We start from the raw sequence: 14,669 nt of genomic DNA, 5'->3' as shown, positions 1-14,669 counted from the left end.
AGATAAATAAACTAAAGTCTAAAGATGCTAAAACAAGAAATAAAACATTAAGGGAAATGGTTAGGTGAAGTTGACGCTTGATCATGCAACAACAAAGTAGCAAATAAATGGTAAACTAAACATGCATGAATACCGAAGTAAAGGGGTCCAATCTAACCGCCTTCCGGGGTCAATTGGCTTCTCCTAACATAGCCTCTATGTTTCCACATTAGAACCATATACTAGGAGGTACTATTAAATAACAATCGATAGTAATGAACCTCAACTAAGTCAACTTCCGTTACTTGTTAGCAAAGACTCATCTTTGATCAACTAACAACGTGCACTTGCAAGAAGACCAAAGAATATCAAGCATGCAAAGACTTTAATCACCATTAACATAACCCCAACATTATAAGCATGAACAATTAGCAACTACACCCTCCCCACACCCTTGGCTAAGTGACTACTCACAAATCATATTGAAAACAATATCAATCATCAAATCAATAAGCATCAACATGATTAATAAGCAAAGAAGAAAAATCAAAGCAAATAAGAAAAATAAAAAACAAAGGTAAAGAGAAAGAGTAAGAGATTGCTCATTAATTGAAGATGAAGGTCTACAAAGGATTGAACAAGCTCCTTCTTCAAGATCTAAGTTCATCAATGAAGAAAACCACACTTTCTCTCTCTACCAATGAAGACTAATCCTAACCTAAAACTAATTAGAGAGTAGAATAGATAGTTATTGAATGAATGTTTTAATCACCCCCAAAATTGGGTATTTATACTAAGCTAGCCAAAGTAAGAAAAATAAAAGAAGGAAAATAAAATAAAGAAAGAATAGGAAAATTAAAAGAAATAAAGTAAAACTAAAGAAAGAAAATAAAAGAGAAAATAAAAAGGAAATAAAAATAAAAATAAAAATAAAAGAAAATAATAAAAACCCAAATCCCCCCCCCTACAAAACAATCAGACGCCCTTCCTCTTCTTCGATCTTAATGGCTGCTCTGATTTTTGATCATCATACCACCATCATCAACCATTATCATTAAATCACCGCCGTCAATCATCATCTCTTATCATTGAGCATCAATCAAGGCCGTTCGATCTTCATTAAAAACCATGTGCGAGTCTCGTGAAATGGTTCGATCGAACCGATGGTTGGTTCGACCGAACTACGGGGTTGGTTCTGTCGAACCATGGGTGTGTTCGACCACTCCTCTTCGAATAACAAAACCCCCAAAGTCTCTGACTCGACGTTCGGCCGAACCCTCAACGGTTTGCTCGAACTTGATTGAAATCAAAATTTACTCTGATTTTTGCTTAATTGAGGGGCCGAATTGCTTAATTGTTGCTGGTTGTTGACGGTGGTGTTGGTGAGGGGCTGCTGTGGTGATTTTGGTTTGGTTTGGGTGGCTCCTGATGTTGGTGATAGGTTGCTGCCAGGGGATTTGGTTGGACGGTGGAACAGGGGAGGTTCTAGGTGGTCAGATGGTGTGAGTGGAAGGATGGAGGAGGTTAATTGGTGGCTGAAATTGAGTGGCTGCTGTGGTTGATTGTGGTGGCGGAGCAGGGGATTGGAGGTGAGTGGTTGTCCTTGGTGTGCGCTGTTGCGGCTGGTGGTGCTGTGAGGGTGGCAGCAGGTGAGTGAATTGGAGTTGTGCTGAGAGCTGGTGCGTGGATTGGGTGGCAGCAAGGGAGTTGCGTGGCTGCTGCAATTGGTGGTCAGGTGCGTGAGAGCTGGAGGTGGGGGGAGCAGCGGTGTTAGTGGTTTGGGTGGCTGCTGGTGTGTGTGGTGTTTGCGGGATGGCTGCCATTGGTGGGAGATGCTGCAGTGGTGCGGCTCGGCTGTGAGGTGGAGTTGATTGGGGGTGAAGGTGGTAACAACAACTGTGAGGTGTAAATTGGTGGGCTGATTTGGTTGGTGGTTGCAGCAAGGTTTTGGTGGGCTGATGTGCGCGAGAGGGAGCAGGGGAATTGGTGTGGTGGAGGTTAAGAAGGTGGGGTGATGGATAAGAGGTTGGCAGCAGCCATCAAAGTAAAGAATTGCACACACTTTCACTCGTCCCCGAACTCCGAACTCACTTGACATGAAACCCGGGACCCTAAACACAAAACCGAGGAGAAATCAAGACAAATAAAAATGAAATAAATAAATTAGGAATAAAATAAAGTAAAATAGAAAAAGAGAAATAACACTAAACTAATAAAAATTAAATAAAACTATACAAGTAAATAAAATCAAATAAATAACAAAATAAACTTAAAACTAATAAAAACTAAACAAAAATTATACAAGCAAAGAAAGTGAAATAAAATAGACTCAAAACTAATTAAAATAAATAAAAGTAAATTAGAATACTTTCAAGGAAAAATAAAGAACGAAATATAACAAATCAAAAGCAAATAAAATACGAAAATAAACTAATTCTAATAAAAACTACAAAAAGAACTAAAACACGGCAAAATTACCAAATAAACAAGAAATGTTATTAAGAGAAAACAAGAGAAAGTAAGGGAAAATAAGATAAAATAAACGTGAAAATGACTCTAAAAATACTTTCTAAGAGTGACATAAATGTCACTCATCATGCATCGATAAAAACACTTTAAAGGCCAAAGAACCAGAAAGAAAGTTTACTCCAATTAGGATGAGCTACAATATTGCCCTTGATTGACTCCTTGCTAAGAGCCTCATCAATCCAATTGGGCCTATGCAAGATCCTTCTCTTGAAAGGAGAACACCTGAATGGAACCCAAACTCCTATTGCAAGTACCATTAAAGCAATGTTGCAAGCTACAAAATCGTATTCAAGATCTTATTGATGCAAACAATCTCCCATTCCCTCCCACTGGCAAGAAGACAGAGTGATAATAAGCGCAAGACACGAGGTGGGCTTCAACGATAAGATTCCATGATATTTTTTCTCCCTTTTCCATTTTGATTTCCCCTCCCCTTAATAAGTCTAGCATAGGCATCCTTTGCCTTTCTTAGATTTATTCCATAGGTTTTTCTTTTTTCCCTTTAAAAAAATGAGTATTTATTTCCTTGCATATGATCTTTACATTACATAAAAAAAATTCCACGCCGGACTAAGCACAAGGTGATTTGGGTATTTCTACCCCGCCACATGGCCCAATGAGAGCTCCACTTGTGTTAGTAGAAAAGGTCTCCAAGTTGACCTCACATGGAATAACACGTGTCAAGCAGCTAAGCCCTTAGGAATTGGCAGCCTTTAAGGCCTAATTCCCGAGGTAGCCGCAAAATGGCGTAGCCCAAATTCCTAGGTCATCAAACCCTAGAGTAGGGCACACCTTTCTAGGACCCTATAAATAGGGAGATTATCCCTATTATTGGGGCACCTAACTTTTATAATCATTACAACATTTATTATTCTCAAAAATAGAGAAAACACCTGATCTCGGAATCCGAGTGGATAAATATTTTCCGCACGTTGTTACTCCGATTATGTATTAACTTAACCGTCGGAGGCACACCTCCGAACACCCGAAGTTCCGTTGTTTTGTAAGTACAGGCCGCTTGGATCTAGTCTGTGAGGTGTAACTCTCCCAAGGGACATAAAAAACCCCAAAACATTTAGCGTCGTCTATGGGGGAGAGTACCTCAAAGGTGGTTTCACATGAAACTTTACCACCTCTAAAAACCAATTGGCCTCCGATTGATGGAGAGGTCTTTATAGACCATGACTCTAACAACAATTAGGTAGTCAAATCCTATGTGGCTCCTGATGGGTCACTCATCTCTTAATGCAGTTGTCCCAAGGACAAACTAGAACACAACAATGACCAGGTAGGTACCAGTAAGCCCCCTGGATAGCCGTCTGTTCAGACTTAGACGACAGGATCTGCCCTAGTCACCCGAGATGAGCTCATGAAATTGATGACTAGTTTCAAGGGTGAAATCAAGGACTTGATCACCAAAAAGACGCCTGCTCCTAGTAAAGAGCAGTCGGCCAAAAAAACTAGCTCAATCTGAGAGAGCTTAGTTAGTTTAAGATCGACAGCCTACTCCCCACCGTACAACCAAGGAGAAGGCTCAAACCTCGATTGATCTTTCTATGTTTCGTTTCCCCAAAACGACAAAGAGAAAAGCCATCCGGCATGTTTAGCCAGACGACAGTAAAAAGACTTTGTCTGATGCTCGAGGGTTTACATCGATCAAAAGAAGAATCAACAGCTGTCCGAGTAGGCTTCTACATTGACTTACCCACATAGCTTCAAGAATACCTTAGTGAGGAATTCACAATCTATACATGGAACTCCGTCAAGCGGTCCTTCCTTCCACACGGGTCCCAATGTAATTAATTCGGCTTAGTATGCGGCCTAGCCATTATAAAGGCCGCCTACACTGCCTTACATTCAATGTTGTTGATGAGGAGCAGGCGTCTGCCAACAGAACCTTCCAATAGGTCGTCATCACCGAACGAGGTGGGGAAAGGTCTGTCGCCACACGACGATCCAGTGGTTATTGAATGTAAGGTCGCCAACCAACTGGTTGGCACCGTCTCCCACCCTCTCGTTGGTTTTGGGAGAGGAATCGTGTACCCAGTCAGGCAAATTGACCTGCCCATCAGGCTGGGGGATAAATGGCAAGTGTTGAAGCATAAAGGTTTTGATGATGAGGAACTTAAACTAAAGTAAACTCAACTAATAAAGGTTTTCAAGTGTTTGATTAGTTTAGGTGAAGTTGATCGTGGTGATGGAAGAAGTAGCTGGAACTAAGAAGACATGAAAAGATCTTTATTAAAGAAGTTAAACAAATCAGAAGAAGAGTTCTCTAACAAGAACTAGTTCTCTAACAAGAACTGAGTTCCCTAACAGGAACTTGAAGACAGCAAGCTTAAGTTCTTTGGTGGAACTTAATAAGCTTGGAGCCCAAGTAATCTACCTAATTAAAAGCGCGACGCATCAATTATATTTAGTTAAGGTTTTTATCTTCTAGATTATTGTTAATATGATAAGTAGGTTATTGCACGAAATTTATTAGAAGCGTGACAAGTTGGCTTGGTAAATAAAATAATACGGAAAATTATAAAAGATAGATTTTAGGAAGAGATTTTCTAAAAAGATTATTTTCTTTAAATCAGTTTGTTAAAAAGATAAATCTTTTTAACAAATATCTTTTTAATCTTATTTTCCGGAAAATATTTTATTCCACTTGATTTACATAAAACCGTGTTTAAAGATAAGTTAAGTTAACTTATTTATCTTTTAGAAAACCTACTTTTTATACGAGTGATACTTGTATAAATAGTAGAGAGCAAAATGGTTTTAGGTTTTTGTGAGTTTATGCGTGGAGAAAAATCACTGTGCTATAATTGTGTAAGTTTACCTTTCATACTAGGTGTCGTACACTTGTATTGGGTTGGGTTATTTGGGTGAGTTTATTGTTTGTTTTACATACAGTTTCGTAAGCTTCTAGGTGAGGCTGAGAGTTTTGTACTTAAGTGGTACAAGTAGTTGTACTTTGGCAGTACGTGTAGTACTTTGGTGGTACGAGTGAATCTAAATGTGGTGCTTAGATTGGGTAGGATAGGGTCCTATCAAGTAGCAAGTCCAGTGAGGATCTTGTAAAAATAAAGGTCCGTGTCTAATAGGTTGTAACTTGGTGTTTGCCCTATTATAGTGAAGTTTGGGTGTTTGAAATCCTTAAGGCAGGGTCGAAGTTTTACTTCCAGTTGGGCCCTGGAAGGTTTCCTCATAAAATCTGTGTGTTCTAGCAAGTTCCTATATGCATTGTTTATTAATCCGCAAAAAGTAGTCATTAGTAACCCAATACAATTCACCCCCTCTTATATTAATCGTCTCAACTAACAATTGGTATCAGAGCGAGGTTCTCACGTGTAAGCAGATAACTTTGCTGAGTAAGTTCCTGGAGAGATGAAGTACAAGGAGAAACTTGAAGAAGGGTATTCCACCCAACGTCCACCCATGTTCAATGGTAAGTTTTACACCTACTGGAAGAAAAGGATGGAGATCTTTATCAAGGCTGAAAATTACTAGGTTTGGCGTATATTGAAACTGGTGATTTTGAAATAACTGCAACCAATGATAAGAACGAGGTAGTTCCTAAACTTATTTCTGATTATGATAAGGAAGATTATTAGAAAGTTGAATTAAATGCTTTAGCTATAAAGTATTTGCACTGTGGACTTGGACCTCATGAACATAATCGTATCATGGGATGCAAGTCTGCTAAACAGATTTGGCAGACACATTCCTATTGATGAACAGGCAAGAAAGATCTTAAGGAGCCTACCACAAGATGAGCGATGGAGATCTAAGGTTACTGCCATGCAAGAAGCCAAGGACTTCACGAAGTTTAACATGGAACAACTAGCTGGATCATTGATGACTCATGAACTTCACCTGAGTTCCAATACTAAAAGTTCCAAGAAAAAGAGTCTTGCTCTTAAGGCTCAAGACTCAGAGGAATCGAAAGCTGATGAGGAAGAAATGGCAATTCTAGTTAGAAAGTTCAAAAGGATGATGAACTACAAGAAGGCTGAAAGGAACGAGAAGTATGCAAGTTCCAGAAATACAACTTGTTTTAAATGTGGGTCTAAAGATCACTTCATCAAAGATTGTCCATTACCAGATGGTGAGAAAGGAAAGATAAAGGGCAAGGAGCAATCCAAATAGTCAAGAGTCTATAAGCCTCACTTCACCAAGGACAATGTGAAGAAAGCCATGCTGGCTGCTTGGGGAGATTTGGATTCAGAAGAAGAGGAAGATCAACCGTCAGATGAAACTGCGCATCTATGCTTGATGACAAAAACTGATGAAAAAGCAAAACTAAAGGAACTTGAATCTGAGGTATGGTTTTCTTAAAAAGAACTTAGACATTTCTCTAAAGAAAACTTAATATTTGTTGTTTTAGATATTCAAGAAGAATTGAAAGAATTGCATAGAGCTAAACAGCAAAGTGATGAAGCTTTGGTAACTTTTAAAGAAAACAGTGAGTGGGTTGATAATATGAAATTTGATATTCAGTATAGATTCTTTAGTCTGTTTGATGATAATAATTATTTGAAAGAAACTGTAGACAGGTTGAAACATGATAACATAATGTCAAATGTGGAACTATCCTTAATGAAACTCTGTCTTGATACTCCTGATTCTGAAGTTCCTCCACTTGCTTAATATCCGAATTTTGAAAAACTAAAATCTGATTTGGAAGATATAAAAGCGGATAAGGAAAGACTTGAGGGGGAACTTGAGAAAGCCAGGAAAGAAAAACAACCTGTAGAATACAGAGTTCCATATTGGATCACCAAAGCTCAAACCAAAAGAACAGAAGGTTTGGGTTTCAAAAAGAAGTTCTAAAAGGAAAAGAAGTATGTTGACCTGCCTAGTAGTATTGTTTGTTATTTATGTGGCAATTCTGGACACAAACAGGTTAAGTGTCATAAGAAAGAAAAGAGTACACAGAAAAATGAAAAACATGTAGAACAGATTTGGATCAAGAAGAATGATGAACCTGCTGCTGTTACACAGGAACCCAAGGAAACCAGGGTTCCTGAAACTAACATTTGATTTCTCAAGCAGGTTCCAGTGAGGGGGAACAACACTTGGTACCTCGACAGTGGTTGTTCTAAGCACATGAATGGAGACAAATCTAGATTTCTCTCACTGGACGCCTACTATGGGGGAACTATTACCTTTGGTGATAACATGACAGGAGAAATAGTTGCTATTGGCAAAGTAGGAAGGTCAAGTTCCCATGCAATTGATATTGTATTTTTTGTCGAGGGCTACAAGCACAACTTGTTAAGCATTTCACAATTTTGTTACAAAGGTAAATCTGTAAGCTTTACTTCCAATAAGTGTAGAATCATTCACAATGACACTAGGAACATTATTTTGGAAGGAACTCGGAAAGGGAACACATATGTTGTGGATCTTAACGAGGTTCCTAATAGTAGTTTAGCTTGTTTTAGTGTCATTGAGAATGATCCTCTATTATGGTACAAGAGATTTGGCCATGCAAGCTTTACTTTACTTGATAAATTGAGATCTAAGGAACTAGTGGAAGGACTTCCTTGCATTAAGTTCCTGTATGACAAAGTGTGTGATGCTTGTGTTAGAGGAAAACAGACTCGAGTTTCTTTTAAGTCTAAGAAAATGGTAAGCACCAAAATACCTTTGGAAGTTGTTCATATGGATCTATGTGATCCTATTAGAATCCAAAGCATAAGTGGTAAGAGATATGTTATGGTTATTGTTGATGACTTTTCAAGGTTTACTTGGCTTTTCTTTCTTGTTAGTAAAGATGAAACGTTTGATGAATTTTTAGCTTTTGTAAAGAAAGAACAGAGAAGAACATGTAATCCACTGATTCACCTCAGATCAGATCATGGAACTGAATTTGAAAATTCAAAATTTGTTGAATTTTGCACTGAGCATGGAATGGATCACAACTACTCTGCCCCAAGAACCCCACATTAAAATGGAGTGGTGGAACGCAAGAACAGAAGCCTTGAAGACATGGCTAGAACAATGCTGATCTCAAGCGATTTGTCTAGGAACTTCAGGGCAGAAGCAGTGAATTCAACATGCAAAATTTTAATAGAGTATCAGTTAGAGCCATCACCAACAAAAATCCTTATGAGCTAATCAAAGGGAGAAATCCTAATATTTCTTACTTTAGATCTTTTGGTTGTAAATGCTTTGTTCATAACAATAGTAAAAGAATTTTAGGAAAGTTTGATGAATGTAGTGATGAGGCAGTATTCTTAGGATATGCCTCTAATAGTAAAGCATATAGAGTTTATAATAAAAGGACAATGTGTGTTGTGGAATCTGTACATATCATATTCGATGAGACTGAACAATTGAATGATGTACAGGATTGTGATGATGATTTTGAAATTGGACTTGTACGCAAGACAAATCCAGAAGAAGAATCAACATCATTGCAAAAGCAGCAAGTTAAAATTGTTGTGCAAACGAATCCTAAAGCAAATGAAGATCAAGAAATGGAGAATGCACCAGGAACTCCTCCTCAAGAACAGAATAAAAATCAGAATGAGGAAGATCATATTGAAGTTCCAACTGAGACTCAAGAACGAGTTCTTACAAAAGAACCAGTCAACAATGATCAGGAAAGATTGTATCCAGTAAAGGACTTTACACCTAAGCGATGGAAATATCAGAAGTCACATCCTGTAGATACAATTATGAGTGATATCTCAAAAGGAACTCAGACTAGATCTCAGATTAGAAACTTCTGTTCATTCTATGCATTCCTCTCTTCTATGGAACCTAAGAACTATGTTGAAGCTTTAACTGACGCAGACTGGATTAATGCTATGCAAGCTGAACTAAATGAGTTTGAAAGAAATAAAGTTTGGCATCTGGAACCTAGACCCAAGAATAAGAAGACTATAGGTTTAAAGTGGGTGTTCAGAAATAAGCTAGACGAGCATGGGATTATTGTGAGAAACAAAGCAAGACTTGTTGTACAAGGTTTCAATGAACAAGAAGTAATAGACTATGAAGAAACATTTGCTCCAGTAGCCAGGTTACAGGCTATTCGTTTACTTATTGCTTTTTCTGCTTATATGGGATTCATGTTGTTCTAGATGGATGTTAAATGTGCAATTTTAAATGGATTTCTAAGTGAAGAGGTCTATGTGGAACGACCTCCTGGATTTGAAAATCCAGAGTTCCCAAACCATGTCTACAAGCTTGACAAAGCTCTGTATGGGCTAAAGCAAGCTCCTAGAGCATGGGATGAAAGATTGTCAAAGTTCCTATTACAAAATGGTTTTAAAGTGGTAAAATAGATAAAACTTTGTTTTTAAACTCAAATGGAACTGACATCCTAGTTTTACAAATTTATGTTGATGATATTTTATTTGGTGCAACTAATGAATCTTTGTGCAAGTATTTTGCTGACCTTATGAGTGGAGAGTTTGAAATGAGCATGATGGGAGAATTAAATTTCTTCCTCAGATTGCAAATCAAGAAATCTGAAAAAGGAATCATGATCCATCAACAAAAGTATATCAAGGAACTGATCAAGAAATACAAGCTTGAAAATGCTAAGACCAATAATACTCCAATGGGTATAACAACCAGATTGGATGAAGATCCATCTGGAACTTGTGTGGGTCAACCTTTGTATCGAGGTATGATAGGATCCTTACTTTACCTAACAACTAGTAGACCAGACATATCTTTCAGTGTAGGTTTGTGTGCCAGGTTCCAAGCAAACCCAAAGGAGTCTCACCTGAAAGCAGTAAAGAGAATCCTTAGATACTTGAAAGGAAATGATGACTTGTGTCTCTTCTATCCTAGAAGTGACTCATTTGATTTAAATGGCTTTACTCATGCTGACTATGTAGGTGATTTGGTCAATAGGAAAAGCACTTCAGGTATGGTACAGTTTTTAGGACCTTGTTTAGTTTCTTGGGGTTCCAAGAAGCAAAACACAGTTGCATTATCTACAGCTGAAGCTGAGTACGTGGCAGCCGCAACATGTTGTTCACAGGTACTCTGGATAAAGCAACAGGTTAGAGATTTTGGTCTTATTTTTGAATGTGTGCCCATTTACTGTGATAACACAAGTGCTATATGTATGTCTAAGGATCCAGTTCAGCACTCTAAGGTAAAACACATCCACATTAGGCATCCCTTTTTAAAAGATAATGTGGAACAAGGGAAAATTAAATTGGAATTTTGTAATACGGAATATCAACTTGCAGATATTTTGACCAAACCCTTGAACAGAGAAAGATTTGAGAAATTGAGACTGGAACTTGGGATGATCAAGCTGAATTGATTGCTTCTGAAGTTCCAAGATATGGCAAAGTAAAAAATAATGGAAATAGAGCAAAACGAGCATTTAGCACAATTATGGTGTGCTAAACATAGCTGAAGTGTCACCGTTGTTAATTACTAAAGGTAAGTTCATTAAATTGCTTAGCTGTGTAAGTTATTAAATATGTAAATTGCACATATGTAAAAAGCGTGTTCCAATTGTGTATTTATAGAAAGTATCTTTTAAATTAAATGAATTTGGAAAGAAAAGTATTTTGGCAAATTCATCCTGTGAATTTAAAATTGGAAAAATTAATTGAATTTGTTCAATTAATGACTGAATAGTGAAATCTTTTAAAACCACTCACACCGCTTCATTAATTATAAAAGCTGATTTCACCTACCTCTTTCACCTCACTGTCAAATCAATTAACCCCTTTCCAGTAAAAATTCCTCTTGAATTTTAAAATCATCTCTAGAACAACAATGGTCATCATTGCTGAAATCGTCTCATCAGAAAACTCTCAAAGCTTCGAAAACACCATTCAAGAGGAAACATCGCCTTTAGCCATGGTGAACTACAAAACTTCCTCAACTTCAACCAAAACCCCTGAGAATCCTAAAAACTCATCTCCAAAACCTAAAGAAGTTGAAAGTAAGAATGATCAAGAAGAGTCATCTGTTTCAAGTGTCCTTCAAAGGCTGAAAGAGTGGAAAGAAAAGAAACAAAGAGAGAAGTCTCTTGAGGAGCAAATTGAAGAAGTTCACGAGTTTGCTCAAGAGAAACATTTAGAAGAGACCAAAGAAGATGACGAAGAAGGAGGAGATATGAATGAGGGAGAGGAAGACAATGAAGATCCCAACATTTCAGAAAAGGAAGAATCAGAGAAGGAAGATGAAGAAGGGGAGGTAACTGATCAGGCCGAACTTGAGTCATAGGCAGGGAGGTATGTTGTAGGACATCGTATTGATCTAGATTGGTGTGGGAAAGCTAGATTCCTAGAGTTTCTTGATTTGATTAAGTTTCAAGGCTGGGAATACTTGTTGTCAAAAGTTTCAGCAAACTATTTGTATCCAATTGCTATGACCGAGTTCTGTCAAAATTTTCAAGCAAAATTGGGGGTAATTTCTAGTGTAGTTGATGGTGTAAAAATTAGCCTAAATAAGATTATTAATTATCTTATTAAGCGTGATTACAAGTACAAATTCCCTTTAAACATGCATAAAAGGCGTGATCAAGCAATACCAATAATAGTATATATCAAGCAACATAATCATAATCATCATCATAATATTCTCAATAAAGCATAATAATAATAGCAAGATCCTAGGAATGATACTTACAAGATTAATAACAAACTCTAACATGTCACTTAACATGAAAATCAAAGATTCATCCCTAACATGATACTAACATGATAGAAGAATAGAAAAGGAATCATCATACATGATATTAGAAATATTAGATATTACCCTAAACATGATACTAGGAATCATAAAGACATCCTAACATGATACTAGGAAACTAAATAATCAAAGCATGATTTCTATATAATAATAATAATCAAATTACTTACTTGGATGCCTCGTATCTCTTTCTAATAACAAAATACACGTGTTAGTAACTTCAAGGAAAATAATAAATCAAACAATTAAATTAAATAATCAAAATAGGGATTTGGGACCAAACCCTCATAAAGTATCAACCTTTCACGTCTAGGGCGAAGGCAACTTCGAACTTAGGTAGGTGTGTCTAGAACTAATGTATGTGGAATTTTGTGAGAGGGGAGGTTTAGAAAAAGAATAGAGGGAGAATATGCTTCTATCTTTAAAGAAAAAGAAGAGATTGTTGATTGTGAATGAATGAAAACGGGGAGATACGACCCCTATTTATTGAAAAAATAGTCCGGAAACAAATCATGTCCTATTTGAGAATAAAATACCTCATATCGCCAATGACATGAGTTAGTGCCAGACGACTGGCTTAGAGCCGGGCAACAACTGTCAGCGCCAGGCGATAGATGTTAGTGCTAGGCAACAACCTTGTCGTCTCACGCTAAGTTAGAATTAAAACACGCTTTCCACGCGGAATCCTCTTCTTAATACGATTAAGCAGCTAATTTCGCATTGATCAGATTAAAATCATGTTTGTAAAAAATAACATATTTTATTCAAGATAAAAATCTTAAAAATATAATTATCAATCCTAATCTCATTAGAATTTAAAAGAACTTTCTAGATTATTCTAGAAGATTATTTAATTTGATTGTTTTATTTATTATTTTCCTTGAATTTATTGACGCGTGTATTTTGTTATTAGAAAGAGATACGAGGCATGTAAGTAAGTAATTTAGTTATTATTATTTTTATATAGAAATCATGCTTTGATTATTTTGATTCCTAGTATCATATTAGGATGTCTTTATGATTTCTAGTACCATGTTTAGGGTAATAGCTAAGATTTCTAATATCATGTATGCTTCTATGGGAAGCTTCCTATTATTTCTAATATTATGTTAGTATCATGTTATGGATAAAGGTTTAATCTCAATTGTTTAGTGACATGCTAGGATTTGTTATTAATCTTGTTAGTCTCATGCCTAGGATTTTGCTAATATTATTATGCTTTATTGAGATTGAATATTATTATTATGATGATGATGATTACTATTATGTTGCTTGATATATATATTATTGTTATTGCTTGATTACGCATTTTATGCATGTTTAAAGGGAATTTGTACTTGTAATCACGCTTAAGATAATTAATAATCTTGTTTAGGTCACTACTACATTTTTGACCAAATGTAACAGCCTATTATAGGCTAATACAACGGTATTATAATTTCCGTTTCAATAGAGTAGGCTAATGCCACGGATTTAACATTAATGATCTTAAAGGTACAGCTAATGCCACGGCTCTAAAGAACCGTTGCAATAGCCTAGCTGTTTCAACAAAAAAAGGAGCTGATTCAACGGTATGTGATAAATGTATAATGAAAAATTTAGAAGGGCGCGGAAAATTTCAGGACTTCCCTCTATATTTTTTTGCCCATATATTTTGAATAATTTGAACCCTTACACGTGTTAGTGTGTTACTATCCTAAGGCTTAAAATAATGAAAAATTAACAGAAAAATGGAAAGGTAGAATTCTGTACTAACATTTTCTCACAATTCTGAGCACCCATTTTCTCACATTCTCACGTTTTCCCCAATTCTCCATTTTCCCCTAATTCTCCATTTTTGATTATACACTCCAACAAAATTCTAAGAGGAAAATTACTAAATAAAATTACTCAAAATTCTAAAAGGATATTAAGCAAAGTAATCTGAGGAAGTAGATCGACTAAGGCGGCTCTCAGGCAGTGGTGGCTGATAGCGGCACTCAGGCGGTCCTATTTTCATCTTGCATGTCCTTTCCTTTAGCTGATTGGTCGAATTTCTCTTTAAGATATACAACAAATTTTCATTTTTGAGATTCTTAATTGAATTTTATGTTTTTGTTTTCGAGTGTAATAGGTTTTTTTGGGGGGAATTTCATATAAATGGATAATTAAAATCAAGTATTCCTCCAGTTTTTTCTTTATTTTGTCTACTTTTTCTTTATTCCATTGTGGGTATATCAAAACATGTAGCTGATGCTTTTGCCAAGGATCTAAAACACAACTAATCTCAACTGTTTGAAGAAGCAGGGAACATTCCTGACTACTATGTTTTTTCAACTTTATCTACGGCTATTATTACTTTCTTGTATGCTTTATGTTCTAAGTTAGGAGTTGCTAGCTTATGTCTTAATATCAACTCCTTTCCTTTCTTCTTTTGTACTATAAACTGCAATACTCTGAATTTGGTTTTTGATGAATTTTTTTGGGTTTCTTTTAATTTAGCTGAATTTATG

This window comes from Chenopodium album, chromosome 3, assembly GCF_948465745.1.
Source record: "Chenopodium album chromosome 3, dcCheAlbu1.1, whole genome shotgun sequence".
NCBI classification, from domain to species: domain Eukaryota; kingdom Viridiplantae; phylum Streptophyta; class Magnoliopsida; order Caryophyllales; family Amaranthaceae; genus Chenopodium; species Chenopodium album.
Note: the sequence above shows the minus strand (reverse complement) of the source record.